At 49.0% G+C, this 25,039-nt stretch overlaps 45 non-coding genes across 45 annotated transcripts; all 45 read left to right on the top strand.

Moving 5' to 3' along the window:
• The first annotated feature begins 182 nt into the window (after positions 1-182).
• On the top strand, positions 183-255 carry Trnak-uuu (transfer RNA lysine (anticodon UUU)). The gene has a single exon. It is a non-coding gene; the product is annotated as a tRNA-Lys (tRNA).
• Positions 256-394: 139 nt separating this feature from the next.
• On the top strand, positions 395-476 carry Trnas-cga (transfer RNA serine (anticodon CGA)). The gene has a single exon. It is a non-coding gene; the product is annotated as a tRNA-Ser (tRNA).
• A 688-nt stretch (positions 477-1,164) lies between these two features.
• Trnas-uga (transfer RNA serine (anticodon UGA)) lies at positions 1,165-1,246 on the top strand. Its single transcript has one exon. It is a non-coding gene; the product is annotated as a tRNA-Ser (tRNA).
• Positions 1,247-1,831: 585 nt separating this feature from the next.
• On the top strand, positions 1,832-1,904 carry Trnaf-gaa (transfer RNA phenylalanine (anticodon GAA)). Its single transcript has one exon. It is a non-coding gene; the product is annotated as a tRNA-Phe (tRNA).
• Positions 1,905-2,440: 536 nt separating this feature from the next.
• On the top strand, positions 2,441-2,513 carry Trnak-uuu (transfer RNA lysine (anticodon UUU)). The gene has a single exon. It is a non-coding gene; the product is annotated as a tRNA-Lys (tRNA).
• Positions 2,514-2,652: 139 nt separating this feature from the next.
• Trnas-cga (transfer RNA serine (anticodon CGA)) lies at positions 2,653-2,734 on the top strand. The gene has a single exon. It is a non-coding gene; the product is annotated as a tRNA-Ser (tRNA).
• A 688-nt stretch (positions 2,735-3,422) lies between these two features.
• On the top strand, positions 3,423-3,504 carry Trnas-uga (transfer RNA serine (anticodon UGA)). Its single transcript has one exon. It is a non-coding gene; the product is annotated as a tRNA-Ser (tRNA).
• A 585-nt stretch (positions 3,505-4,089) lies between these two features.
• On the top strand, positions 4,090-4,162 carry Trnaf-gaa (transfer RNA phenylalanine (anticodon GAA)). The gene has a single exon. It is a non-coding gene; the product is annotated as a tRNA-Phe (tRNA).
• A 536-nt stretch (positions 4,163-4,698) lies between these two features.
• Trnak-uuu (transfer RNA lysine (anticodon UUU)) lies at positions 4,699-4,771 on the top strand. The gene has a single exon. It is a non-coding gene; the product is annotated as a tRNA-Lys (tRNA).
• Positions 4,772-4,910: 139 nt separating this feature from the next.
• Positions 4,911-4,992, top strand: Trnas-cga (transfer RNA serine (anticodon CGA)). The gene has a single exon. It is a non-coding gene; the product is annotated as a tRNA-Ser (tRNA).
• Positions 4,993-5,680: 688 nt separating this feature from the next.
• On the top strand, positions 5,681-5,762 carry Trnas-uga (transfer RNA serine (anticodon UGA)). Its single transcript has one exon. It is a non-coding gene; the product is annotated as a tRNA-Ser (tRNA).
• Positions 5,763-6,347: 585 nt separating this feature from the next.
• Positions 6,348-6,420, top strand: Trnaf-gaa (transfer RNA phenylalanine (anticodon GAA)). The gene has a single exon. It is a non-coding gene; the product is annotated as a tRNA-Phe (tRNA).
• Positions 6,421-6,956: 536 nt separating this feature from the next.
• Trnak-uuu (transfer RNA lysine (anticodon UUU)) lies at positions 6,957-7,029 on the top strand. Its single transcript has one exon. It is a non-coding gene; the product is annotated as a tRNA-Lys (tRNA).
• Positions 7,030-7,168: 139 nt separating this feature from the next.
• Trnas-cga (transfer RNA serine (anticodon CGA)) lies at positions 7,169-7,250 on the top strand. Its single transcript has one exon. It is a non-coding gene; the product is annotated as a tRNA-Ser (tRNA).
• Positions 7,251-7,938: 688 nt separating this feature from the next.
• Trnas-uga (transfer RNA serine (anticodon UGA)) lies at positions 7,939-8,020 on the top strand. Its single transcript has one exon. It is a non-coding gene; the product is annotated as a tRNA-Ser (tRNA).
• Positions 8,021-8,605: 585 nt separating this feature from the next.
• On the top strand, positions 8,606-8,678 carry Trnaf-gaa (transfer RNA phenylalanine (anticodon GAA)). The gene has a single exon. It is a non-coding gene; the product is annotated as a tRNA-Phe (tRNA).
• Positions 8,679-9,214: 536 nt separating this feature from the next.
• Positions 9,215-9,287, top strand: Trnak-uuu (transfer RNA lysine (anticodon UUU)). Its single transcript has one exon. It is a non-coding gene; the product is annotated as a tRNA-Lys (tRNA).
• Positions 9,288-9,426: 139 nt separating this feature from the next.
• Trnas-cga (transfer RNA serine (anticodon CGA)) lies at positions 9,427-9,508 on the top strand. Its single transcript has one exon. It is a non-coding gene; the product is annotated as a tRNA-Ser (tRNA).
• Positions 9,509-10,196: 688 nt separating this feature from the next.
• Trnas-uga (transfer RNA serine (anticodon UGA)) lies at positions 10,197-10,278 on the top strand. The gene has a single exon. It is a non-coding gene; the product is annotated as a tRNA-Ser (tRNA).
• A 585-nt stretch (positions 10,279-10,863) lies between these two features.
• On the top strand, positions 10,864-10,936 carry Trnaf-gaa (transfer RNA phenylalanine (anticodon GAA)). Its single transcript has one exon. It is a non-coding gene; the product is annotated as a tRNA-Phe (tRNA).
• A 536-nt stretch (positions 10,937-11,472) lies between these two features.
• Trnak-uuu (transfer RNA lysine (anticodon UUU)) lies at positions 11,473-11,545 on the top strand. Its single transcript has one exon. It is a non-coding gene; the product is annotated as a tRNA-Lys (tRNA).
• Positions 11,546-11,684: 139 nt separating this feature from the next.
• Positions 11,685-11,766, top strand: Trnas-cga (transfer RNA serine (anticodon CGA)). The gene has a single exon. It is a non-coding gene; the product is annotated as a tRNA-Ser (tRNA).
• Positions 11,767-12,454: 688 nt separating this feature from the next.
• Positions 12,455-12,536, top strand: Trnas-uga (transfer RNA serine (anticodon UGA)). Its single transcript has one exon. It is a non-coding gene; the product is annotated as a tRNA-Ser (tRNA).
• A 585-nt stretch (positions 12,537-13,121) lies between these two features.
• Trnaf-gaa (transfer RNA phenylalanine (anticodon GAA)) lies at positions 13,122-13,194 on the top strand. Its single transcript has one exon. It is a non-coding gene; the product is annotated as a tRNA-Phe (tRNA).
• Positions 13,195-13,730: 536 nt separating this feature from the next.
• Positions 13,731-13,803, top strand: Trnak-uuu (transfer RNA lysine (anticodon UUU)). The gene has a single exon. It is a non-coding gene; the product is annotated as a tRNA-Lys (tRNA).
• Positions 13,804-13,912: 109 nt separating this feature from the next.
• Positions 13,913-13,992, top strand: Trnas-cga (transfer RNA serine (anticodon CGA)). The gene has a single exon. It is a non-coding gene; the product is annotated as a tRNA-Ser (tRNA).
• Positions 13,993-14,680: 688 nt separating this feature from the next.
• Trnas-uga (transfer RNA serine (anticodon UGA)) lies at positions 14,681-14,762 on the top strand. The gene has a single exon. It is a non-coding gene; the product is annotated as a tRNA-Ser (tRNA).
• A 585-nt stretch (positions 14,763-15,347) lies between these two features.
• Positions 15,348-15,420, top strand: Trnaf-gaa (transfer RNA phenylalanine (anticodon GAA)). The gene has a single exon. It is a non-coding gene; the product is annotated as a tRNA-Phe (tRNA).
• A 536-nt stretch (positions 15,421-15,956) lies between these two features.
• Positions 15,957-16,029, top strand: Trnak-uuu (transfer RNA lysine (anticodon UUU)). The gene has a single exon. It is a non-coding gene; the product is annotated as a tRNA-Lys (tRNA).
• Positions 16,030-16,168: 139 nt separating this feature from the next.
• On the top strand, positions 16,169-16,250 carry Trnas-cga (transfer RNA serine (anticodon CGA)). The gene has a single exon. It is a non-coding gene; the product is annotated as a tRNA-Ser (tRNA).
• Positions 16,251-16,938: 688 nt separating this feature from the next.
• Positions 16,939-17,020, top strand: Trnas-uga (transfer RNA serine (anticodon UGA)). Its single transcript has one exon. It is a non-coding gene; the product is annotated as a tRNA-Ser (tRNA).
• Positions 17,021-17,605: 585 nt separating this feature from the next.
• Positions 17,606-17,678, top strand: Trnaf-gaa (transfer RNA phenylalanine (anticodon GAA)). Its single transcript has one exon. It is a non-coding gene; the product is annotated as a tRNA-Phe (tRNA).
• Positions 17,679-18,214: 536 nt separating this feature from the next.
• Positions 18,215-18,287, top strand: Trnak-uuu (transfer RNA lysine (anticodon UUU)). Its single transcript has one exon. It is a non-coding gene; the product is annotated as a tRNA-Lys (tRNA).
• A 109-nt stretch (positions 18,288-18,396) lies between these two features.
• Trnas-cga (transfer RNA serine (anticodon CGA)) lies at positions 18,397-18,476 on the top strand. Its single transcript has one exon. It is a non-coding gene; the product is annotated as a tRNA-Ser (tRNA).
• A 688-nt stretch (positions 18,477-19,164) lies between these two features.
• Trnas-uga (transfer RNA serine (anticodon UGA)) lies at positions 19,165-19,246 on the top strand. Its single transcript has one exon. It is a non-coding gene; the product is annotated as a tRNA-Ser (tRNA).
• A 585-nt stretch (positions 19,247-19,831) lies between these two features.
• Trnaf-gaa (transfer RNA phenylalanine (anticodon GAA)) lies at positions 19,832-19,904 on the top strand. Its single transcript has one exon. It is a non-coding gene; the product is annotated as a tRNA-Phe (tRNA).
• Positions 19,905-20,440: 536 nt separating this feature from the next.
• Trnak-uuu (transfer RNA lysine (anticodon UUU)) lies at positions 20,441-20,513 on the top strand. The gene has a single exon. It is a non-coding gene; the product is annotated as a tRNA-Lys (tRNA).
• Positions 20,514-20,652: 139 nt separating this feature from the next.
• On the top strand, positions 20,653-20,734 carry Trnas-cga (transfer RNA serine (anticodon CGA)). The gene has a single exon. It is a non-coding gene; the product is annotated as a tRNA-Ser (tRNA).
• Positions 20,735-21,422: 688 nt separating this feature from the next.
• On the top strand, positions 21,423-21,504 carry Trnas-uga (transfer RNA serine (anticodon UGA)). Its single transcript has one exon. It is a non-coding gene; the product is annotated as a tRNA-Ser (tRNA).
• Positions 21,505-22,089: 585 nt separating this feature from the next.
• Trnaf-gaa (transfer RNA phenylalanine (anticodon GAA)) lies at positions 22,090-22,162 on the top strand. Its single transcript has one exon. It is a non-coding gene; the product is annotated as a tRNA-Phe (tRNA).
• A 536-nt stretch (positions 22,163-22,698) lies between these two features.
• Positions 22,699-22,771, top strand: Trnak-uuu (transfer RNA lysine (anticodon UUU)). Its single transcript has one exon. It is a non-coding gene; the product is annotated as a tRNA-Lys (tRNA).
• Positions 22,772-22,880: 109 nt separating this feature from the next.
• Trnas-cga (transfer RNA serine (anticodon CGA)) lies at positions 22,881-22,960 on the top strand. The gene has a single exon. It is a non-coding gene; the product is annotated as a tRNA-Ser (tRNA).
• A 688-nt stretch (positions 22,961-23,648) lies between these two features.
• On the top strand, positions 23,649-23,730 carry Trnas-uga (transfer RNA serine (anticodon UGA)). The gene has a single exon. It is a non-coding gene; the product is annotated as a tRNA-Ser (tRNA).
• A 585-nt stretch (positions 23,731-24,315) lies between these two features.
• On the top strand, positions 24,316-24,388 carry Trnaf-gaa (transfer RNA phenylalanine (anticodon GAA)). Its single transcript has one exon. It is a non-coding gene; the product is annotated as a tRNA-Phe (tRNA).
• A 536-nt stretch (positions 24,389-24,924) lies between these two features.
• Positions 24,925-24,997, top strand: Trnak-uuu (transfer RNA lysine (anticodon UUU)). Its single transcript has one exon. It is a non-coding gene; the product is annotated as a tRNA-Lys (tRNA).
• The last annotated feature ends 42 nt before the right edge of the window (positions 24,998-25,039 follow it).

The following is a 25,039-nucleotide window of genomic DNA, read 5'->3' as shown; positions in this document are numbered from 1 at the left end:
TTGTTTTTGCATCGTGTGTCAGCATTCTTAGATAGTCTGCTACGAGCTTAGCGCGACACGTTTGTAGACAGCATTCAGGCGACGTTTAATTAGTAACAGCTCGATGCAGCGATAGCACAACTGTGAAGGACATGAGTCAATGTATAGCTGTGCATCGTGGGACGATCTCTAACGTCATGTGAGCCCGGATAGCTCAGTCGGTAGAGCATTAGGCTTTTAATCTAAGGGTCCAGGGTTCAAGTCCCTGTTCGGGCGGAGATTTTAATACTTTGGTAGCGATTCCTCTGGTAGCGGTGGAAACACTACGGAAAAGAATGCAGCTACGCCGTTTTCTGACGCCACAGTGCTTTAAACCGTATCAGTTGCATGTTTCGGGAGAAAGTCCCGAACTACGGCAGTCGTGGCCGAGTAGTTAAGGCGTCTGACACGAAATCAGATTCTCTGTGGGAGCGTAGGTTCGAATCCTACCGGCTGCGTGCGATTTTGCATAAAGAGGAGCAAATATTTTCACACACGTGACGCCATCCTCAACAAGACGAAAATTTCCGTTTTACAGTACTGAGTGTCGCGGCGGCCGCTGCTTTCTGTGGCTACCGGTTCACCTCTCACTGACGCTGGGACTGCAGAAAGCCGTCGCAGGCCCACGAGTGCGCTGCCGTCATTTTCTCGCGTCGACGCCGAGTTCGTGAGTACACAGACGTGCTTGGAAGCGTTGGACAGAGCAAACATTCATTTCTCTCTTTTTTAAGAATCGCAATTCAGTCATTCGAGTGCGGCAAAAGCAATGGTGCAGCGTTTCTTTTCTTAAGATGTCGCAGCTACTTGCAAGTATGTCGACCACTTAAGACGACAGTAAACTAGCGTCAGCGGTGCGTCAGTGGGAAGTCGGTGAAGTCGCCATTGGAGCCACAAGCCAGTAATTACGTCATGCGAATCACTCGCACGCAACGCAGCTGTACGATAGCTCAGTCGGTAGAGCGTTTGATTTTCAACCAAAGGGTGTTGGGTTCAAGGCCATGTCTAGGCGAAAATTAATACAATTTCGTAACGGCTAATGTGCTGGCAATGGAAACACTACAGAAAAGAGTTAGGCCACGCAGCTTTCTGCCATTGGATTGCTTCTAAAGTTGGACTTTCACTTGTCGGAAGACGCTATTGCCACCGGCAGTCGTGGCCGAGTGGTTAAGGCGTCTGACTTGAAATCAGATTCCCTCTGGGAGCGTAGCTTCGAGTCCTGCCGACTGCGAAAATTTTCTCGCTCTCAGAAGATGGACGTTCAGCTGCATCCTAGCAGTTGCGTCTCTACTAAACACGTGGGTCTCCAGCAATGTGCAGTGTTCTTTGGTGCAGCGCTACAGTCGCTCCCAGAAGCCACAGCTCATCTCCTCGTCTCACTGCCGTCCACCAAGTGTCAGTGCAAGTGTCGCCTCTCTGGGCAGTGCAGATGTGTCCATTTTAGCTTGCAGACGGTGACGTGTAGCAATTTATGAGCTAACGCAAGTCAAATGTTTTAGCGTGTGTTTCTGCTAGATACTGGCTCTCACATAGTGGAGAGACTCACTCCTTCTTGTGTCTCGTTCTCTGCACACGAGTTGCACGTGGCATCGATATAGCAAAGGTTTTCTAGCGCCAGCGAAGTCGATATTACATGAATCGAGTCGACATGTTTGCTTCTTACGATGATGGAATCAGAAGAAATGTGTGTGGTACTTCACTGCATCTGCTGCTCGCCTTCCAGCCTCCCTGTGTCTTATCAGACGAAGATGACTGTGAAATTGGCGGCGATTCAGAAGTTTAACGAAGACGCGCAATTGTGCAGACATAGGTGTGAGCCGAAATAGCTCAGTTGGGAGAGCGTTAGACTGAAGATCTAAAGGTCCCTGGTTCGATCCCGGGTTTCGGCAAGTGTTTGTTTTGAAGCTGATGCCAATGGAATTGCTCCGAGTCTGTGATGATGTAAGTACAGCCGAGAACAAAAATGACTCTGTCCTGTAACTGTTCAGGTTGTCTAGTGCTTGCCGTAAGAGGAACACAGTAGGCAACTCCCTGAGAAGTAAGAAAATACGAAAAGTCCTACCGACTGCGTTCCCTTTTTTGTGTCAGGAGGTAAAGAACGTCTCCAACGGAACCGTGAAATGAGCGAAAACGTGGGAAGCATTGCATTCGAAATACTTGTGAATTTTCCAATTGCCCAGTGAGTGTCGACAAAACACGTAACTCCTCTACTCCAACGTATGAGACCTAACGACTGCTGCGGTTTGTTTTTGCATCGTGTGTCAGCATTCTTAGATAGTCTGCTACGAGCTTAGCGCGACACGTTTGTAGACAGCATTCAGGCGACGTTTAATTAGTAACAGCTCGATGCAGCGATAGCACAACTGTGAAGGACATGAGTCAATGTATAGCTGTGCATCGTGGGACGATCTCTAACGTCATGTGAGCCCGGATAGCTCAGTCGGTAGAGCATTAGGCTTTTAATCTAAGGGTCCAGGGTTCAAGTCCCTGTTCGGGCGGAGATTTTAATACTTTGGTAGCGATTCCTCTGGTAGCGGTGGAAACACTACGGAAAAGAATGCAGCTACGCCGTTTTCTGACGCCACAGTGCTTTAAACCGTATCAGTTGCATGTTTCGGGAGAAAGTCCCGAACTACGGCAGTCGTGGCCGAGTAGTTAAGGCGTCTGACTCGAAATCAGATTCCCTGTGGGAGCGTAGGTTCGAATCCTACCGGCTGCGTGCGATTTTGCATAAAGAGGAGCAAATATTTTCACACACGTGACGCCATCCTCAACAAGACGAAAATTTCCGTTTTACAGTACTGAGTGTCGCGGCGGCCGCTGCTTTCTGTGGCTACCGGTTCACCTCTCACTGACGCTGGGACTGCAGAAAGCCGTCGCAGGCCCACGAGTGCGCTGCCGTCATTTTCTCGCGTCGACGCCGAGTTCGTGAGTACACAGACGTGCTTGGAAGCGTTGGACAGAGCAAACATTCATTTCTCTCTTTTTTAAGAATCGCAATTCAGTCATTCGAGTGCGGCAAAAGCAATGGTGCAGCGTTTCTTTTCTTAAGATGTCGCAGCTACTTGCAAGTATGTCGACCACTTAAGACGACAGTAAACTAGCGTCAGCGGTGCGTCAGTGGGAAGTCGGTGAAGTCGCCATTGGAGCCACAAGCCAGTAATTACGTCATGCGAATCACTCGCACGCAACGCAGCTGTACGATAGCTCAGTCGGTAGAGCGTTTGATTTTCAACCAAAGGGTGTTGGGTTCAAGGCCATGTCTAGGCGAAAATTAATACAATTTCGTAACGGCTAATGTGCTGGCAATGGAAACACTACAGAAAAGAGTTAGGCCACGCAGCTTTCTGCCATTGGATTGCTTCTAAAGTTGGACTTTCACTTGTCGGAAGACGCTATTGCCACCGGCAGTCGTGGCCGAGTGGTTAAGGCGTCTGACTTGAAATCAGATTTCCTCTGGGAGCGTAGCTTCGAGTCCTGCCGACTGCGAAAATTTTCTCGCTCTCAGAAGATGGACGTTCAGCTGCATCCTAGCAGTTGCGTCTCTACTAAACACGTGGGTCTCCAGCAATGTGCAGTGTTCTTTGGTGCAGCGCTACAGTCGCTCCCAGAAGCCACAGCTCATCTCCTCGTCTCACTGCCGTCCACCAAGTGTCAGTGCAAGTGTCGCCTCTCTGGGCAGTGCAGATGTGTCCATTTTAGCTTGCAGACGGTGACGTGTAGCAATTTATGAGCTAACGCAAGTCAAATGTTTTAGCGTGTGTTTCTGCTAGATACTGGCTCTCACATAGTGGAGAGACTCACTCCTTCTTGTGTCTCGTTCTCTGCACACGAGTTGCACGTGGCATCGATATAGCAAAGGTTTTCTAGCGCCAGCGAAGTCGATATTACATGAATCGAGTCGACATGTTTGCTTCTTACGATGATGGAATCAGAAGAAATGTGTGTGGTACTTCACTGCATCTGCTGCTCGCCTTCCAGCCTCCCTGTGTCTTATCAGACGAAGATGACTGTGAAATTGGCGGCGATTCAGAAGTTTAACGAAGACGCGCAATTGTGCAGACATAGGTGTGAGCCGAAATAGCTCAGTTGGGAGAGCGTTAGACTGAAGATCTAAAGGTCCCTGGTTCGATCCCGGGTTTCGGCAAGTGTTTGTTTTGAAGCTGATGCCAATGGAATTGCTCCGAGTCTGTGATGATGTAAGTACAGCCGAGAACAAAAATGACTCTGTCCTGTAACTGTTCAGGTTGTCTAGTGCTTGCCGTAAGAGGAACACAGTAGGCAACTCCCTGAGAAGTAAGAAAATACGAAAAGTCCTACCGACTGCGTTCCCTTTTTTGTGTCAGGAGGTAAAGAACGTCTCCAACGGAACCGTGAAATGAGCGAAAACGTGGGAAGCATTGCATTCGAAATACTTGTGAATTTTCCAATTGCCCAGTGAGTGTCGACAAAACACGTAACTCCTCTACTCCAACGTATGAGACCTAACGACTGCTGCGGTTTGTTTTTGCATCGTGTGTCAGCATTCTTAGATAGTCTGCTACGAGCTTAGCGCGACACGTTTGTAGACAGCATTCAGGCGACGTTTAATTAGTAACAGCTCGATGCAGCGATAGCACAACTGTGAAGGACATGAGTCAATGTATAGCTGTGCATCGTGGGACGATCTCTAACGTCATGTGAGCCCGGATAGCTCAGTCGGTAGAGCATTAGGCTTTTAATCTAAGGGTCCAGGGTTCAAGTCCCTGTTCGGGCGGAGATTTTAATACTTTGGTAGCGATTCCTCTGGTAGCGGTGGAAACACTACGGAAAAGAATGCAGCTACGCCGTTTTCTGACGCCACAGTGCTTTAAACCGTATCAGTTGCATGTTTCGGGAGAAAGTCCCGAACTACGGCAGTCGTGGCCGAGTAGTTAAGGCGTCTGACTCGAAATCAGATTCCCTGTGGGAGCGTAGGTTCGAATCCTACCGGCTGCGTGCGATTTTGCATAAAGAGGAGCAAATATTTTCACACACGTGACGCCATCCTCAACAAGACGAAAATTTCCGTTTTACAGTACTGAGTGTCGCGGCGGCCGCTGCTTTCTGTGGCTACCGGTTCACCTCTCACTGACGCTGGGACTGCAGAAAGCCGTCGCAGGCCCACGAGTGCGCTGCCGTCATTTTCTCGCGTCGACGCCGAGTTCGTGAGTACACAGACGTGCTTGGAAGCGTTGGACAGAGCAAACATTCATTTCTCTCTTTTTTAAGAATCGCAATTCAGTCATTCGAGTGCGGCAAAAGCAATGGTGCAGCGTTTCTTTTCTTAAGATGTCGCAGCTACTTGCAAGTATGTCGACCACTTAAGACGACAGTAAACTAGCGTCAGCGGTGCGTCAGTGGGAAGTCGGTGAAGTCGCCATTGGAGCCACAAGCCAGTAATTACGTCATGCGAATCACTCGCACGCAACGCAGCTGTACGATAGCTCAGTCGGTAGAGCGTTTGATTTTCAACCAAAGGGTGTTGGGTTCAAGGCCATGTCTAGGCGAAAATTAATACAATTTCGTAACGGCTAATGTGCTGGCAATGGAAACACTACAGAAAAGAGTTAGGCCACGCAGCTTTCTGCCATTGGATTGCTTCTAAAGTTGGACTTTCACTTGTCGGAAGACGCTATTGCCACCGGCAGTCGTGGCCGAGTGGTTAAGGCGTCTGACTTGAAATCAGATTTCCTCTGGGAGCGTAGCTTCGAGTCCTGCCGACTGCGAAAATTTTCTCGCTCTCAGAAGATGGACGTTCAGCTGCATCCTAGCAGTTGCGTCTCTACTAAACACGTGGGTCTCCAGCAATGTGCAGTGTTCTTTGGTGCAGCGCTACAGTCGCTCCCAGAAGCCACAGCTCATCTCCTCGTCTCACTGCCGTCCACCAAGTGTCAGTGCAAGTGTCGCCTCTCTGGGCAGTGCAGATGTGTCCATTTTAGCTTGCAGACGGTGACGTGTAGCAATTTATGAGCTAACGCAAGTCAAATGTTTTAGCGTGTGTTTCTGCTAGATACTGGCTCTCACATAGTGGAGAGACTCACTCCTTCTTGTGTCTCGTTCTCTGCACACGAGTTGCACGTGGCATCGATATAGCAAAGGTTTTCTAGCGCCAGCGAAGTCGATATTACATGAATCGAGTCGACATGTTTGCTTCTTACGATGATGGAATCAGAAGAAATGTGTGTGGTACTTCACTGCATCTGCTGCTCGCCTTCCAGCCTCCCTGTGTCTTATCAGACGAAGATGACTGTGAAATTGGCGGCGATTCAGAAGTTTAACGAAGACGCGCAATTGTGCAGACATAGGTGTGAGCCGAAATAGCTCAGTTGGGAGAGCGTTAGACTGAAGATCTAAAGGTCCCTGGTTCGATCCCGGGTTTCGGCAAGTGTTTGTTTTGAAGCTGATGCCAATGGAATTGCTCCGAGTCTGTGATGATGTAAGTACAGCCGAGAACAAAAATGACTCTGTCCTGTAACTGTTCAGGTTGTCTAGTGCTTGCCGTAAGAGGAACACAGTAGGCAACTCCCTGAGAAGTAAGAAAATACGAAAAGTCCTACCGACTGCGTTCCCTTTTTTGTGTCAGGAGGTAAAGAACGTCTCCAACGGAACCGTGAAATGAGCGAAAACGTGGGAAGCATTGCATTCGAAATACTTGTGAATTTTCCAATTGCCCAGTGAGTGTCGACAAAACACGTAACTCCTCTACTCCAACGTATGAGACCTAACGACTGCTGCGGTTTGTTTTTGCATCGTGTGTCAGCATTCTTAGATAGTCTGCTACGAGCTTAGCGCGACACGTTTGTAGACAGCATTCAGGCGACGTTTAATTAGTAACAGCTCGATGCAGCGATAGCACAACTGTGAAGGACATGAGTCAATGTATAGCTGTGCATCGTGGGACGATCTCTAACGTCATGTGAGCCCGGATAGCTCAGTCGGTAGAGCATTAGGCTTTTAACCTAAGGGTCCAGGGTTCAAGTCCCTGTTCGGGCGGAGATTTTAATACTTTGGTAGCGATTCCTCTGGTAGCGGTGGAAACACTACGGAAAAGAATGCAGCTACGCCGTTTTCTGACGCCACAGTGCTTTAAACCGTATCAGTTGCATGTTTCGGGAGAAAGTCCCGAACTACGGCAGTCGTGGCCGAGTAGTTAAGGCGTCTGACTCGAAATCAGATTCCCTGTGGGAGCGTAGGTTCGAATCCTACCGGCTGCGTGCGATTTTGCATAAAGAGGAGCAAATATTTTCACACACGTGACGCCATCCTCAACAAGACGAAAATTTCCGTTTTACAGTACTGAGTGTCGCGGCGGCCGCTGCTTTCTGTGGCTACCGGTTCACCTCTCACTGACGCTGGGACTGCAGAAAGCCGTCGCAGGCCCACGAGTGCGCTGCCGTCATTTTCTCGCGTCGACGCCGAGTTCGTGAGTACACAGACGTGCTTGGAAGCGTTGGACAGAGCAAACATTCATTTCTCTCTTTTTTAAGAATCGCAATTCAGTCATTCGAGTGCGGCAAAAGCAATGGTGCAGCGTTTCTTTTCTTAAGATGTCGCAGCTACTTGCAAGTATGTCGACCACTTAAGACGACAGTAAACTAGCGTCAGCGGTGCGTCAGTGGGAAGTCGGTGAAGTCGCCATTGGAGCCACAAGCCAGTAATTACGTCATGCGAATCACTCGCACGCAACGCAGCTGTACGATAGCTCAGTCGGTAGAGCGTTTGATTTTCAACCAAAGGGTGTTGGGTTCAAGGCCATGTCTAGGCGAAAATTAATACAATTTCGTAACGGCTAATGTGCTGGCAATGGAAACACTACAGAAAAGAGTTAGGCCACGCAGCTTTCTGCCATTGGATTGCTTCTAAAGTTGGACTTTCACTTGTCGGAAGACGCTATTGCCACCGGCAGTCGTGGCCGAGTGGTTAAGGCGTCTGACTTGAAATCAGATTCCCTCTGGGAGCGTAGCTTCGAGTCCTGCCGACTGCGAAAATTTTCTCGCTCTCAGAAGATGGACGTTCAGCTGCATCCTAGCAGTTGCGTCTCTACTAAACACGTGGGTCTCCAGCAATGTGCAGTGTTCTTTGGTGCAGCGCTACAGTCGCTCCCAGAAGCCACAGCTCATCTCCTCGTCTCACTGCCGTCCACCAAGTGTCAGTGCAAGTGTCGCCTCTCTGGGCAGTGCAGATGTGTCCATTTTAGCTTGCAGACGGTGACGTGTAGCAATTTATGAGCTAACGCAAGTCAAATGTTTTAGCGTGTGTTTCTGCTAGATACTGGCTCTCACATAGTGGAGAGACTCACTCCTTCTTGTGTCTCGTTCTCTGCACACGAGTTGCACGTGGCATCGATATAGCAAAGGTTTTCTAGCGCCAGCGAAGTCGATATTACATGAATCGAGTCGACATGTTTGCTTCTTACGATGATGGAATCAGAAGAAATGTGTGTGGTACTTCACTGCATCTGCTGCTCGCCTTCCAGCCTCCCTGTGTCTTATCAGACGAAGATGACTGTGAAATTGGCGGCGATTCAGAAGTTTAACGAAGACGCGCAATTGTGCAGACATAGGTGTGAGCCGAAATAGCTCAGTTGGGAGAGCGTTAGACTGAAGATCTAAAGGTCCCTGGTTCGATCCCGGGTTTCGGCAAGTGTTTGTTTTGAAGCTGATGCCAATGGAATTGCTCCGAGTCTGTGATGATGTAAGTACAGCCGAGAACAAAAATGACTCTGTCCTGTAACTGTTCAGGTTGTCTAGTGCTTGCCGTAAGAGGAACACAGTAGGCAACTCCCTGAGAAGTAAGAAAATACGAAAAGTCCTACCGACTGCGTTCCTTTTTTTGTGTCAGGAGGTAAAGAACGTCTCCAACGGAACCGTGAAATGAGCGAAAACGTGGGAAGCATTGCATTCGAAATACTTGTGAATTTTCCAATTGCCCAGTGAGTGTCGACAAAACACGTAACTCCTCTACTCCAACGTATGAGACCTAACGACTGCTGCGGTTTGTTTTTGCATCGTGTGTCAGCATTCTTAGATAGTCTGCTACGAGCTTAGCGCGACACGTTTGTAGACAGCATTCAGGCGACGTTTAATTAGTAACAGCTCGATGCAGCGATAGCACAACTGTGAAGGACATGAGTCAATGTATAGCTGTGCATCGTGGGACGATCTCTAACGCCATGTGAGCCCGGATAGCTCAGTCGGTAGAGCATTAGGCTTTTAATCTAAGGGTCCAGGGTTCAAGTCCCTGTTCGGGCGGAGATTTTAATACTTTGGTAGCGATTCCTCTGGTAGCGGTGGAAACACTACGGAAAAGAATGCAGCTACGCCGTTTTCTGACGCCACAGTGCTTTAAACCGTATCAGTTGCATGTTTCGGGAGAAAGTCCCGAACTACGGCAGTCGTGGCCGAGTAGTTAAGGCGTCTGACTCGAAATCAGATTCCCTGTGGGAGCGTAGGTTCGAATCCTACCGGCTGCGTGCGATTTTGCATAAAGAGGAGCAAATATTTTCACACACGTGACGCCATCCTCAACAAGACGAAAATTTCCGTTTTACAGTACTGAGTGTCGCGGCGGCCGCTGCTTTCTGTGGCTACCGGTTCACCTCTCACTGACGCTGGGACTGCAGAAAGCCGTCGCAGGCCCACGAGTGCGCTGCCGTCATTTTCTCGCGTCGACGCCGAGTTCGTGAGTACACAGACGTGCTTGGAAGCGTTGGACAGAGCAAACATTCATTTCTCTCTTTTTTAAGAATCGCAATTCAGTCATTCGAGTGCGGCAAAAGCAATGGTGCAGCGTTTCTTTTCTTAAGATGTCGCAGCTACTTGCAAGTATGTCGACCACTTAAGACGACAGTAAACTAGCGTCAGCGGTGCGTCAGTGGGAAGTCGGTGAAGTCGCCATTGGAGCCACAAGCCAGTAATTACGTCATGCGAATCACTCGCACGCAACGCAGCTGTACGATAGCTCAGTCGGTAGAGCGTTTGATTTTCAACCAAAGGGTGTTGGGTTCAAGGCCATGTCTAGGCGAAAATTAATACAATTTCGTAACGGCTAATGTGCTGGCAATGGAAACACTACAGAAAAGAGTTAGGCCACGCAGCTTTCTGCCATTGGATTGCTTCTAAAGTTGGACTTTCACTTGTCGGAAGACGCTATAGCCACCGGCAGTCGTGGCCGAGTGGTTAAGGCGTCTGACTTGAAATCAGATTCCCTCTGGGAGCGTAGCTTCGAGTCCTGCCGACTGCGAAAATTTTCTCGCTCTCAGAAGATGGACGTTCAGCTGCATCCTAGCAGTTGCGTCTCTACTAAACACGTGGGTCTCCAGCAATGTGCAGTGTTCTTTGGTGCAGCGCTACAGTCGCTCCCAGAAGCCACAGCTCATCTCCTCGTCTCACTGCCGTCCACCAAGTGTCAGTGCAAGTGTCGCCTCTCTGGGCAGTGCAGATGTGTCCATTTTAGCTTGCAGACGGTGACGTGTAGCAATTTATGAGCTAACGCAAGTCAAATGTTTTAGCGTGTGTTTCTGCTAGATACTGGCTCTCACATAGTGGAGAGACTCACTCCTTCTTGTGTCTCGTTCTCTGCACACGAGTTGCACGTGGCATCGATATAGCAAAGGTTTTCTAGCGCCAGCGAAGTCGATATTACATGAATCGAGTCGACATGTTTGCTTCTTACGATGATGGAATCAGAAGAAATGTGTGTGGTACTTCACTGCATCTGCTGCTCGCCTTCCAGCCTCCCTGTGTCTTATCAGACGAAGATGACTGTGAAATTGGCGGCGATTCAGAAGTTTAACGAAGACGCGCAATTGTGCAGACATAGGTGTGAGCCGAAATAGCTCAGTTGGGAGAGCGTTAGACTGAAGATCTAAAGGTCCCTGGTTCGATCCCGGGTTTCGGCAAGTGTTTGTTTTGAAGCTGATGCCAATGGAATTGCTCCGAGTCTGTGATGATGTAAGTACAGCCGAGAACAAAAATGACTCTGTCCTGTAACTGTTCAGGTTGTCTAGTGCTTGCCGTAAGAGGAACACAGTAGGCAACTCCCTGAGAAGTAAGAAAATACGAAAAGTCCTACCGACTGCGTTCCCTTTTTTGTGTCAGGAGGTAAAGAACGTCTCCAACGGAACCGTGAAATGAGCGAAAACGTGGGAAGCATTGCATTCGAAATACTTGTGAATTTTCCAATTGCCCAGTGAGTGTCGACAAAACACGTAACTCCTCTACTCCAACGTATGAGACCTAACGACTGCTGCGGTTTGTTTTTGCATCGTGTGTCAGCATTCTTAGATAGTCTGCTACGAGCTTAGCGCGACACGTTTGTAGACAGCATTCAGGCGACGTTTAATTAGTAACAGCTCGATGCAGCGATAGCACAACTGTGAAGGACATGAGTCAATGTATAGCTGTGCATCGTGGGACGATCTCTAACGTCATGTGAGCCCGGATAGCTCAGTCGGTAGAGCATTAGGCTTTTAACCTAAGGGTCCAGGGTTCAAGTCCCTGTTCGGGCGGAGATTTTAATACTTTGGTAGCGATTCCTCTGGTAGCGGTGGAAACACTACGGAAAAGAATGCAGCTACGCCGTTTTCTGACGCCACAGTGCTTTAAACCGTATCAGTTGCATGTTTCGGGAGAAAGTCCCGAACTACGGCAGTCGTGGCCGAGTAGTTAAGGCGTCTGACTCGAAATCAGATTCCCTGTGGGAGCGTAGGTTCGAATCCTACCGGCTGCGTGCGATTTTGCATAAAGAGGAGCAAATATTTTCACACACGTGACGCCATCCTCAACAAGACGAAAATTTCCGTTTTACAGTACTGAGTGTCGCGGCGGCCGCTGCTTTCTGTGGCTACCGGTTCACCTCTCACTGACGCTGGGACTGCAGAAAGCCGTCGCAGGCCCACGAGTGCGCTGCCGTCATTTTCTCGCGTCGACGCCGAGTTCGTGAGTACACAGACGTGCTTGGAAGCGTTGGACAGAGCAAACATTCATTTCTCTCTTTTTTAAGAATCGCAATTCAGTCATTCGAGTGCGGCAAAAGCAATGGTGCAGCGTTTCTTTTCTTAAGATGTCGCAGCTACTTGCAAGTATGTCGACCACTTAAGACGACAGTAAACTAGCGTCAGCGGTGCGTCAGTGGGAAGTCGGTGAAGTCGCCATTGGAGCCACAAGCCAGTAATTACGTCATGCGAATCACTCGCACGCAACGCAGCTGTACGATAGCTCAGTCGGTAGAGCGTTTGATTTTCAACCAAAGGGTGTTGGGTTCAAGGCCATGTCTAGGCGAAAATTAATACAATTTCGTAACGGCTAATGTGCTGGCAATGGAAACACTACAGAAAAGAGTTAGGCCACGCAGCTTTCTGCCATTGGATTGCTTCTAAAGTTGGACTTTCACTTGTCGGAAGACGCTATTGCCACCGGCAGTCGTGGCCGAGTGGTTAAGGCGTCTGACTTGAAATCAGATTCCCTCTGGGAGCGTAGCTTCGAGTCCTGCCGACTGCGAAAATTTTCTCGCTCTCAGAAGATGGACGTTCAGCTGCATCCTAGCAGTTGCGTCTCTACTAAACACGTGGGTCTCCAGCAATGTGCAGTGTTCTTTGGTGCAGCGCTACAGTCGCTCCCAGAAGCCACAGCTCATCTCCTCGTCTCACTGCCGTCCACCAAGTGTCAGTGCAAGTGTCGCCTCTCTGGGCAGTGCAGATGTGTCCATTTTAGCTTGCAGACGGTGACGTGTAGCAATTTATGAGCTAACGCAAGTCAAATGTTTTAGCGTGTGTTTCTGCTAGATACTGGCTCTCACATAGTGGAGAGACTCACTCCTTCTTGTGTCTCGTTCTCTGCACACGAGTTGCACGTGGCATCGATATAGCAAAGGTTTTCTAGCGCCAGCGAAGTCGATATTACATGAATCGAGTCGACATGTTTGCTTCTTACGATGATGGAATCAGAAGAAATGTGTGTGGTACTTCACTGCATCTGCTGCTCGCCTTCCAGCCTCCCTGTGTCTTATCAGACGAAGATGACTGTGAAATTGGCGGCGATTCAGAAGTTTAACGAAGACGCGCAATTGTGCAGACATAGGTGTGAGCCGAAATAGCTCAGTTGGGAGAGCGTTAGACTGAAGATCTAAAGGTCCCTGGTTCGATCCCGGGTTTCGGCAAGTGTTTGTTTTGAAGCTGATGCCAATGGAATTGCTCCGAGTCTGTGATGATGTAAGTACAGCCGAGAACAAAAATGACTCTGTCCTGTAACTGTTCAGGTTGTCTAGTGCTTGCCGTAAGAGGAACACAGTAGGCAACTCCCTGAGAAGTAAGAAAATACGAAAAGTCCTACCGACTGCGTTCCCTTTTTTGTGTCAGGAGGTAAAGAACGTCTCCAACGGAACCGTGAAATGAGCGAAAACGTGGGAAGCATTGCATTCGAAATACTTGTGAATTTTCCAATTGCCCAGTGAGTGTCGACAAAACACGTAACTCCTCTACTCCAACGTATGAGACCTAACGACTGCTGCGGTTTGTTTTTGCATCGTGTGTCAGCATTCTTAGATAGTCTGCTACGAGCTTAGCGCGACACGTTTGTAGACAGCATTCAGGCGACGTTTAATTAGTAACAGCTCGATGCAGCGATAGCACAACTGTGAAGGACATGAGTCAATGTATAGCTGTGCATCGTGGGACGATCTCTAACGTCATGTGAGCCCGGATAGCTCAGTCGGTAGAGCATTAGGCTTTTAACCTAAGGGTCCAGGGTTCAAGTCCCTGTTCGGGCGGAGATTTTAATACTTTGGTAGCGATTCCTCTGGTAGCGGTGGAAACACTACGGAAAAGAATGCAGCTACGCCGTTTTCTGACGCCACAGTGCTTTAAACCGTATCAGTTGCATGTGGCCGAGTAGTTAAGGCGTCTGACTCGAAATCAGATTCCCTGTGGGAGCGTAGGTTCGAATCCTACCGGCTGCGTGCGATTTTGCATAAAGAGGAGCAAATATTTTCACACACGTGACGCCATCCTCAACAAGACGAAAATTTCCGTTTTACAGTACTGAGTGTCGCGGCGGCCGCTGCTTTCTGTGGCTACCGGTTCACCTCTCACTGACGCTGGGACTGCAGAAAGCCGTCGCAGGCCCACGAGTGCGCTGCCGTCATTTTCTCGCGTCGACGCCGAGTTCGTGAGTACACAGACGTGCTTGGAAGCGTTGGACAGAGCAAACATTCATTTCTCTCTTTTTTAAGAATCGCAATTCAGTCATTCGAGTGCGGCAAAAGCAATGGTGCAGCGTTTCTTTTCTTAAGATGTCGCAGCTACTTGCAAGTATGTCGACCACTTAAGACGACAGTAAACTAGCGTCAGCGGTGCGTCAGTGGGAAGTCGGTGAAGTCGCCATTGGAGCCACAAGCCAGTAATTACGTCATGCGAATCACTCGCACGCAACGCAGCTGTACGATAGCTCAGTCGGTAGAGCGTTTGATTTTCAACCAAAGGGTGTTGGGTTCAAGGCCATGTCTAGGCGAAAATTAATACAATTTCGTAACGGCTAATGTGCTGGCAATGGAAACACTACAGAAAAGAGTTAGGCCACGCAGCTTTCTGCCATTGGATTGCTTCTAAAGTTGGACTTTCACTTGTCGGAAGACGCTATTGCCACCGGCAGTCGTGGCCGAGTGGTTAAGGCGTCTGACTTGAAATCAGATTCCCTCTGGGAGCGTAGCTTCGAGTCCTGCCGACTGCGAAAATTTTCTCGCTCTCAGAAGATGGACGTTCAGCTGCATCCTAGCAGTTGCGTCTCTACTAAACACGTGGGTCTCCAGCAATGTGCAGTGTTCTTTGGTGCAGCGCTACAGTCGCTCCCAGAAGCCACAGCTCATCTCCTCGTCTCACTGCCGTCCACCAAGTGTCAGTGCAAGTGTCGCCTCTCTGGGCAGTGCAGATGTGTCCATTTTAGTTTGCAGACGGTGACGTGTAGCAATTTATGAGCTAACGCAAGTCAAATGTTTTAGCGTGTGTTTCTGCTAGATACTGGCTCTCACATAGTGGAGAGACTCACTCCTTCTTGTGTCTCGTTCTCTGCACACGAGTTGCACGTGGCATCGATATAGCAAAGGTTTTCTAGCGCCAGCGAAGTCGATATTACATGAATCGAGTCGACATGTTTGCTTCTTACGATGATGGAATCAGAAGAAATGTGTGTGGTACTTCACTGCATCTGCTGCTCGCCTTCCAGCCTCCCTGTGTCTTATCAGACGAAGATGACTGTGAAATTGGCGGCGATTCAGAAGTTTAACGAAGACGCGCAATTGTGCAGACATAGGTGTGAGCCGAAATAGCTCAGTTGGGAGAGCGTTAGACTGAAGATCTAAAGGTCCCTGGTTCGATCCCGGGTTTCGGCAAGTGTTTGTTTTGAAGCTGATGCCAATGGAATTGCTCCGAGTCTGTGATGATGTAAGTACAGCCGAGAACAAAAATGACTCTGTCCTGTAACTGTTCAGGTTGTCTAGTGCTTGCCGTAAGAGGAACACAGTAGGCAACTCCCTGAGAAGTAAGAAAATACGAAAAGTCCTACCGACTGCGTTCCCTTTTTTGTGTCAGGAGGTAAAGAACGTCTCCAACGGAACCGTGAAATGAGCGAAAACGTGGGAAGCATTGCATTCGAAATACTTGTGAATTTTCCAATTGCCCAGTGAGTGTCGACAAAACACGTAACTCCTCTACTCCAACGTATGAGACCTAACGACTGCTGCGGTTTGTTTTTGCATCGTGTGTCAGCATTCTTAGATAGTCTGCTACGAGCTTAGCGCGACACGTTTGTAGACAGCATTCAGGCGACGTTTAATTAGTAACAGCTCGATGCAGCGATAGCACAACTGTGAAGGACATGAGTCAATGTATAGCTGTGCATCGTGGGACGATCTCTAACGTCATGTGAGCCCGGATAGCTCAGTCGGTAGAGCATTAGGCTTTTAACCTAAGGGTCCAGGGTTCAAGTCCCTGTTCGGGCGGAGATTTTAATACTTTGGTAGCGATTCCTCTGGTAGCGGTGGAAACACTACGGAAAAGAATGCAGCTACGCCGTTTTCTGACGCCACAGTGCTTTAAACCGTATCAGTTGCATGTTTCGGGAGAAAGTCCCGAACTACGGCAGTCGTGGCCGAGTAGTTAAGGCGTCTGACTCGAAATCAGATTCCCTGTGGGAGCGTAGGTTCGAATCCTACCGGCTGCGTGCGATTTTGCATAAAGAGGAGCAAATATTTTCACACACGTGACGCCATCCTCAACAAGACGAAAATTTCCGTTTTACAGTACTGAGTGTCGCGGCGGCCGCTGCTTTCTGTGGCTACCGGTTCACCTCTCACTGACGCTGGGACTGCAGAAAGCCGTCGCAGGCCCACGAGTGCGCTGCCGTCATTTTCTCGCGTCGACGCCGAGTTCGTGAGTACACAGACGTGCTTGGAAGCGTTGGACAGAGCAAACATTCATTTCTCTCTTTTTTAAGAATCGCAATTCAGTCATTCGAGTGCGGCAAAAGCAATGGTGCAGCGTTTCTTTTCTTAAGATGTCGCAGCTACTTGCAAGTATGTCGACCACTTAAGACGACAGTAAACTAGCGTCAGCGGTGCGTCAGTGGGAAGTCGGTGAAGTCGCCATTGGAGCCACAAGCCAGTAATTACGTCATGCGAATCACTCGCACGCAACGCAGCTGTACGATAGCTCAGTCGGTAGAGCGTTTGATTTTCAACCAAAGGGTGTTGGGTTCAAGGCCATGTCTAGGCGAAAATTAATACAATTTCGTAACGGCTAATGTGCTGGCAATGGAAACACTACAGAAAAGAGTTAGGCCACGCAGCTTTCTGCCATTGGATTGCTTCTAAAGTTGGACTTTCACTTGTCGGAAGACGCTATTGCCACCGGCAGTCGTGGCCGAGTGGTTAAGGCGTCTGACTTGAAATCAGATTCCCTCTGGGAGCGTAGCTTCGAGTCCTGCCGACTGCGAAAATTTTCTCGCTCTCAGAAGATGGACGTTCAGCTGCATCCTAGCAGTTGCGTCTCTACTAAACACGTGGGTCTCCAGCAATGTGCAGTGTTCTTTGGTGCAGCGCTACAGTCGCTCCCAGAAGCCACAGCTCATCTCCTCGTCTCACTGCCGTCCACCAAGTGTCAGTGCAAGTGTCGCCTCTCTGGGCAGTGCAGATGTGTCCATTTTAGCTTGCAGACGGTGACGTGTAGCAATTTATGAGCTAACGCAAGTCAAATGTTTTAGCGTGTGTTTCTGCTAGATACTGGCTCTCACATAGTGGAGAGACTCACTCCTTCTTGTGTCTCGTTCTCTGCACACGAGTTGCACGTGGCATCGATATAGCAAAGGTTTTCTAGCGCCAGCGAAGTCGATATTACATGAATCGAGTCGACATGTTTGCCTCTTACGATGATGGAATCAGAAGAAATGTGTGTGGTACTTCACTGCATCTGCTGCTCGCCTTCCAGCCTCCCTGTGTCTTATCAGACGAAGATGACTGTGAAATTGGCGGCGATTCAGAAGTTTAACGAAGACGCGCAATTGTGCAGACATAGGTGTGAGCCGAAATAGCTCAGTTGGGAGAGCGTTAGACTGAAGATCTAAAGGTCCCTGGTTCGATCCCGGGTTTCGGCAAGTGTTTGTTTTGAAGCTGATGCCAATGGAATTGCTCCGAGTCTGTGATGATGTAAGTACAGCCGAGAACAAAAATGACTCTGTCCTGTAACTGTTCAGGTTGTCTAGTGCTTGCCGTAAGAGGAACACAGTAGGCAACTCCCTGAGAAGTAAGAAAATACGAAAAGTCCTACCGACTGCGTTCCCTTTTTTGTGTCAGGAGGTAAAGAACGTCTCCAACGGAACCGTGAAATGAGCGAAAACGTGGGAAGCATTGCATTCGAAATACTTGTGAATTTTCCAATTGCCCAGTGAGTGTCGACAAAACACGTAACTCCTCTACTCCAACGTATGAGACCTAACGACTGCTGCGGTTTGTTTTTGCATCGTGTGTCAGCATTCTTAGATAGTCTGCTACGAGCTTAGCGCGACACGTTTGTAGACAGCATTCAGGCGACGTTTAATTAGTAACAGCTCGATGCAGCGATAGCACAACTGTGAAGGACATGAGTCAATGTATAGCTGTGCATCGTGGGACGATCTCTAACGTCATGTGAGCCCGGATAGCTCAGTCGGTAGAGCATTAGGCTTTTAACCTAAGGGTCCAGGGTTCAAGTCCCTGTTCGGGCGGAGATTTTAATACTTTGGTAGCGATTCCTCTGGTAGCGGTGGAAACACTACGGAAAAGAATGCAGCTACGCCGTTTTCTGACGCCACAGTGCTTTAAACCGTATCAGTTGCATGTGGCCGAGTAGTTAAGGCGTCTGACTCGAAATCAGATTCCCTGTGGGAGCGTAGGTTCGAATCCTACCGGCTGCGTGCGATTTTGCATAAAGAGGAGCAAATATTTTCACACACGTGACGCCATCCTCAACAAGACGAAAATTTCCGTTTTACAGTACTGAGTGTCGCGGCGGCCGCTGCTTTCTGTGGCTACCGGTTCACCTCTCACTGACGCTGGGACTGCAGAAAGCCGTCGCAGGCCCACGAGTGCGCTGCCGTCATTTTCTCGCGTCGACGCCGAGTTCGTGAGTACACAGACGTGCTTGGAAGCGTTGGACAGAGCAAACATTCATTTCTCTCTTTTTTAAGAATCGCAATTCAGTCATTCGAGTGCGGCAAAAGCAATGGTGCAGCGTTTCTTTTCTTAAGATGTCGCAGCTACTTGCAAGTATGTCGACCACTTAAGACGACAGTAAACTAGCGTCAGCGGTGCGTCAGTGGGAAGTCGGTGAAGTCGCCATTGGAGCCACAAGCCAGTAATTACGTCATGCGAATCACTCGCACGCAACGCAGCTGTACGATAGCTCAGTCGGTAGAGCGTTTGATTTTCAACCAAAGGGTGTTGGGTTCAAGGCCATGTCTAGGCGAAAATTAATACAATTTCGTAACGGCTAATGTGCTGGCAATGGAAACACTACAGAAAAGAGTTAGGCCACGCAGCTTTCTGCCATTGGATTGCTTCTAAAGTTGGACTTTCACTTGTCGGAAGACGCTATTGCCACCGGCAGTCGTGGCCGAGTGGTTAAGGCGTCTGACTTGAAATCAGATTCCCTCTGGGAGCGTAGCTTCGAGTCCTGCCGACTGCGAAAATTTTCTCGCTCTCAGAAGATGGACGTTCAGCTGCATCCTAGCAGTTGCGTCTCTACTAAACACGTGGGTCTCCAGCAATGTGCAGTGTTCTTTGGTGCAGCGCTACAGTCGCTCCCAGAAGCCACAGCTCATCTCCTCGTCTCACTGCCGTCCACCAAGTGTCAGTGCAAGTGTCGCCTCTCTGGGCAGTGCAGATGTGTCCATTTTAGCTTGCAGACGGTGACGTGTAGCAATTTATGAGCTAACGCAAGTCAAATGTTTTAGCGTGTGTTTCTGCTAGATACTGGCTCTCACATAGTGGAGAGACTCACTCCTTCTTGTGTCTCGTTCTCTGCACACGAGTTGCACGTGGCATCGATATAGCAAAGGTTTTCTAGCGCCAGCGAAGTCGATATTACATGAATCGAGTCGACATGTTTGCTTCTTACGATGATGGAATCAGAAGAAATGTGTGTGGTACTTCACTGCATCTGCTGCTCGCCTTCCAGCCTCCCTGTGTCTTATCAGACGAAGATGACTGTGAAATTGGCGGCGATTCAGAAGTTTAACGAAGACGCGCAATTGTGCAGACATAGGTGTGAGCCGAAATAGCTCAGTTGGGAGAGCGTTAGACTGAAGATCTAAAGGTCCCTGGTTCGATCCCGGGTTTCGGCAAGTGTTTGTTTTGAAGCTGATGCCAATGGAATTGCTCCGAGTCTGTGATGATGTAAGTACAGCCGAGAACAAAAATGACTCTGTCCTGTAACTGTTCAGGTTGTCTAGTGCTTGCCGTAAGAGGAACACAGTAGGCAACTCCCTGAGAAGTAAGAAAATACGAAAAGTCCTACCGACTGCGTTCCCTTTTTTGTGTCAGGAGGTAAAGAACGTCTCCAACGGAACCGTGAAATGAGCGAAAACGTGGGAAGCATTGCATTCGAAATACTTGTGAATTTTCCAATTGCCCAGTGAGTGTCGACAAAACACGTAACTCCTCTACTCCAACGTATGAGACCTAACGACTGCTGCGGTTTGTTTTTGCATCGTGTGTCAGCATTCTTAGATAGTCTGCTACGAGCTTAGCGCGACACGTTTGTAGACAGCATTCAGGCGACGTTTAATTAGTAACAGCTCGATGCAGCGATAGCACAACTGTGAAGGACATGAGTCAATGTATAGCTGTGCATCGTGGGACGATCTCTAACGTCATGTGAGCCCGGATAGCTCAGTCGGTAGAGCATTAGGCTTTTAACCTAAGGGGCCAGGGTTCAAGTCCCTGTTCGGGCGGAGATTTTAATACTTTGGTAGCGATTCCTCTGGTAGCGGTGGAAACACTACGGAAAAGAATGCAGCTACGCCGTTTTCTGACGCCACAGTGCTTTAAACCGTATCAGTTGCATGTTTCGGGAGAAAGTCCCGAACTACGGCAGTCGTGGCCGAGTAGTTAAGGCGTCTGACTCGAAATCAGATTCCCTGTGGGAGCGTAGGTTCGAATCCTACCGGCTGCGTGCGATTTTGCATAAAGAGGAGCAAATATTTTCACACACGTGACGCCATCCTCAACAAGACGAAAATTTCCGTTTTACAGTACTGAGTGTCGCGGCGGCCGCTGCTTTCTGTGGCTACCGGTTCACCTCTCACTGACGCTGGGACTGCAGAAAGCCGTCGCAGGCCCACGAGTGCGCTGCCGTCATTTTCTCGCGTCGACGCCGAGTTCGTGAGTACACAGACGTGCTTGGAAGCGTTGGACAGAGCAAACATTCATTTCTCTCTTTTTTAAGAATCGCAATTCAGTCATTCGAGTGCGGCAAAAGCAATGGTGCAGCGTTTCTTTTCTTAAGATGTCGCAGCTACTTGCAAGTATGTCGACCACTTAAGACGACAGTAAACTAGCGTCAGCGGTGCGTCAGTGGGAAGTCGGTGAAGTCGCCATTGGAGCCACAAGCCAGTAATTACGTCATGCGAATCACTCGCACGCAACGCAGCTGTACGATAGCTCAGTCGGTAGAGCGTTTGATTTTCAACCAAAGGGTGTTGGGTTCAAGGCCATGTCTAGGCGAAAATTAATACAATTTCGTAACGGCTAATGTGCTGGCAATGGAAACACTACAGAAAAGAGTTAGGCCACGCAGCTTTCTGCCATTGGATTGCTTCTAAAGTTGGACTTTCACTTGTCGGAAGACGCTATTGCCACCGGCTGTCGTGGCCGAGTGGTTAAGGCGTCTGACTTGAAATCAGATTCCCTCTGGGAGCGTAGGTTCGAGTCCTGCCGACTGCGAAAATTTTCTCGCTCTCAGAAGATGGACGTTCAGCTGCATCCTAGCAGTTGCGTCTCTACTAAACACGTGGGTCTCCAGCAATGTGCAGTGTTCTTTGGTGCAGCGCTACAGTCGCTCCCAGAAGCCACAGCTCATCTCCTCGTCTCACTGCCGTCCACCAAGTGTCAGTGCAAGTGTCGCCTCTCTGGGCAGTGCAGATGTGTCCATTTTAGCTTGCAGACGGTGACGTGTAGCAATTTATGAGCTAACGCAAGTCAAATGTTTTAGCGTGTGTTTCTGCTAGATACTGGCTCTCACATAGTGGAGAGACTCACTCCTTCTTGTGTCTCGTTCTCTGCACACGAGTTGCACGTGGCATCGATATAGCAAAGGTTTTCTAGCGCCAGCGAAGTCGATATTACATGAATCGAGTCGACATGTTTGCTTCTTACGATGATGGAATCAGAAGAAATGTGTGTGGTACTTCACTGCATCTGCTGCTCGCCTTCCAGCCTCCCTGTGTCTTATCAGACGAAGATGACTGTGAAATTGGCGGCGATTCAGAAGTTTAACGAAGACGCGCAATTGTGCAGACATAGGTGTGAGCCGAAATAGCTCAGTTGGGAGAGCGTTAGACTGAAGATCTAAAGGTCCCTGGTTCGATCCCGGGTTTCGGCAAGTGTTTGTTTTGAAGCTGATGCCAATGGAATTGCTCCGAGTCTGTGATGATGTAAGTACAGCCGAGAACAAAAATGACTCTGTCCTGTAACTGTTCAGGTTTTCTAGTGCTTGCCGTAAGAGGAACACAGTAGGCAACTCCCTGAGAAGTAAGAAAATACGAAAAGTCCTACCGACTGCGTTCCCTTTTTTGTGTCAGGAGGTAAAGAACGTCTCCAACGGAACCGTGAAATGAGCGAAAACGTGGGAAGCATTGCATTCGAAATACTTGTGAATTTTCCAATTGCCCAGTGAGTGTCGACAAAACACGTAACTCCTCTACTCCAACGTATGAGACCTAACGACTGCTGCGGTTTGTTTTTGCATCGTGTGTCAGCATTCTTAGATAGTCTGCTACGAGCTTAGCGCGACACGTTTGTAGACAGCATTCAGGCGACGTTTAATTAGTAACAGCTCGATGCAGCGATAGCACAACTGTGAAGGACATGAGTCAATGTATAGCTGTGCATCGTGGGACGATCTCTAACGTCATGTGAGCCCGGATAGCTCAGTCGGTAGAGCATTAGGCTTTTAACCTAAGGGTCCAGGGTTCAAGTCCCTGTTCGGGCGGAGATTTTAATACTTTGGTAGCGATTCCTCTGGTAGCGGTGGAAACACTACGGAAAAGAATGCAGCTACGCCGTTTTCTGACGCCACAGTGCTTTAAACCGTATCAGTTGCATGTGGCCGAGTAGTTAAGGCGTCTGACTCGAAATCAGATTCCCTGTGGGAGCGTAGGTTCGAATCCTACCGGCTGCGTGCGATTTTGCATAAAGAGGAGCAAATATTTTCACACACGTGACGCCATCCTCAACAAGACGAAAATTTCCGTTTTACAGTACTGAGTGTCGCGGCGGCCGCTGCTTTCTGTGGCTACCGGTTCACCTCTCACTGACGCTGGGACTGCAGAAAGCCGTCGCAGGCCCACGAGTGCGCTGCCGTCATTTTCTCGCGTCGACGCCGAGTTCGTGAGTACACAGACGTGCTTGGAAGCGTTGGACAGAGCAAACATTCATTTCTCTCTTTTTTAAGAATCGCAATTCAGTCATTCGAGTGCGGCAAAAGCAATGGTGCAGCGTTTCTTTTCTTAAGATGTCGCAGCTACTTGCAAGTATGTCGACCACTTAAGACGACAGTAAACTAGCGTCAGCGGTGCGTCAGTGGGAAGTCGGTGAAGTCGCCATTGGAGCCACAAGCCAGTAATTACGTCATGCGAATCACTCGCACGCAACGCAGCTGTACGATAGCTCAGTCGGTAGAGCGTTTGATTTTCAACCAAAGGGTGTTGGGTTCAAGGCCATGTCTAGGCGAAAATTAATACAATTTCGTAACGGCTAATGTGCTGGCAATGGAAACACTACAGAAAAGAGTTAGGCCACGCAGCTTTCTGCCATTGGATTGCTTCTAAAGTTGGACTTTCACTTGTCGGAAGACGCTATTGCCACCGGCAGTCGTGGCCGAGTGGTTAAGGCGTCTGACTTGAAATCAGATTCCCTCTGGGAGCGTAGCTTCGAGTCCTGCCGACTGCGAAAATTTTCTCGCTCTCAGAAGATGGACGTTCAGCTGCATCCTAGCAGTTGCGTCTCTACTAAACACGTGGGTCTCCAGCAATGTGCAGTGTTCTTTGGTGCAGCGCTACAGTCGCTCCCAGAAGCCACAGCTCATCTCCTCGTCTCACTGCCGTCCACCAAGTGTCAGTGCAAGTGTCGCCTCTCTGGGCAGTGCAGATGTGTCCATTTTAGCTTGCAGACGGTGACGTGTAGCAATTTATGAGCTAACGCAAGTCAAATGTTTTAGCGTGTGTTTCTGCTAGATACTGGCTCTCACATAGTGGAGAGACTCACTCCTTCTTGTGTCTCGTTCTCTGCACACGAGTTGCACGTGGCATCGATATAGCAAAGGTTTTCTAGCGCCAGCGAAGTCGATATTACATGAATCGAGTCGACATGTTTGCTTCTTACGATGATGGAATCAGAAGAAATGTGTGTGGTACTTCACTGCATCTGCTGCTCGCCTTCCAGCCTCCCTGTGTCTTATCAGACGAAGATGACTGTGAAATTGGCGGCGATTCAGAAGTTTAACGAAGACGCGCAATTGTGCAGACATAGGTGTGAGCCGAAATAGCTCAGTTGGGAGAGCGTTAGACTGAAGATCTAAAGGTCCCTGGTTCGATCCCGGGTTTCGGCAAGTGTTTGTTTTGAAGCTGATGCCAATGGAATTGCTCCGAGTCTGTGATGATGTAAGTACAGCCGAGAACAAAAATGACTCTGTCCTGTAACTGTTCAGGTTGTCTAGTGCTTGCCGTAAGAGGAACACAGTAGGCAACTCCCTGAGAAGTAAGAAAATACGAAAAGTCCTACCGACTGCGTTCCCTTTTTTGTGTCAGGAGGTAAAGAACGTCTCCAACGGAACCGTGAAATGAGCGAAAACGTGGGAAGCATTGCATTCGAAATACTTGTGAATTTTCCAATTGCCCAGTGAGTGTCGACAAAACACGTAACTCCTCTACTCCAACGTATGAGACCTAACGACTGCTGCGGTTTGTTTTTGCATCGTGTGTCAGCATTCTTAGATAGTCTGCTACGAGCTTAGCGCGACACGTTTGTAGACAGCATTCAGGCGACGTTTAATTAGTAACAGCTCGATGCAGCGATAGCACAACTGTGAAGGACATGAGTCAATGTATAGCTGTGCATCGTGGGACGATCTCTAACGTCATGTGAGCCCGGATAGCTCAGTCGGTAGAGCATTAGGCTTTTAACCTAAGGGTCCAGGGTTCAAGTCCCTGTTCGGGCGGAGATTTTAATACTTTGGTAGCGATTCCTCTGGTAGCGGTGG

This window comes from Schistocerca gregaria, unplaced genomic scaffold, assembly GCF_023897955.1.
Source record: "Schistocerca gregaria isolate iqSchGreg1 unplaced genomic scaffold, iqSchGreg1.2 ptg000395l, whole genome shotgun sequence".
NCBI classification, from domain to species: domain Eukaryota; kingdom Metazoa; phylum Arthropoda; class Insecta; order Orthoptera; family Acrididae; genus Schistocerca; species Schistocerca gregaria.
This window is presented reverse-complemented; position numbering and strand designations above follow the sequence as displayed.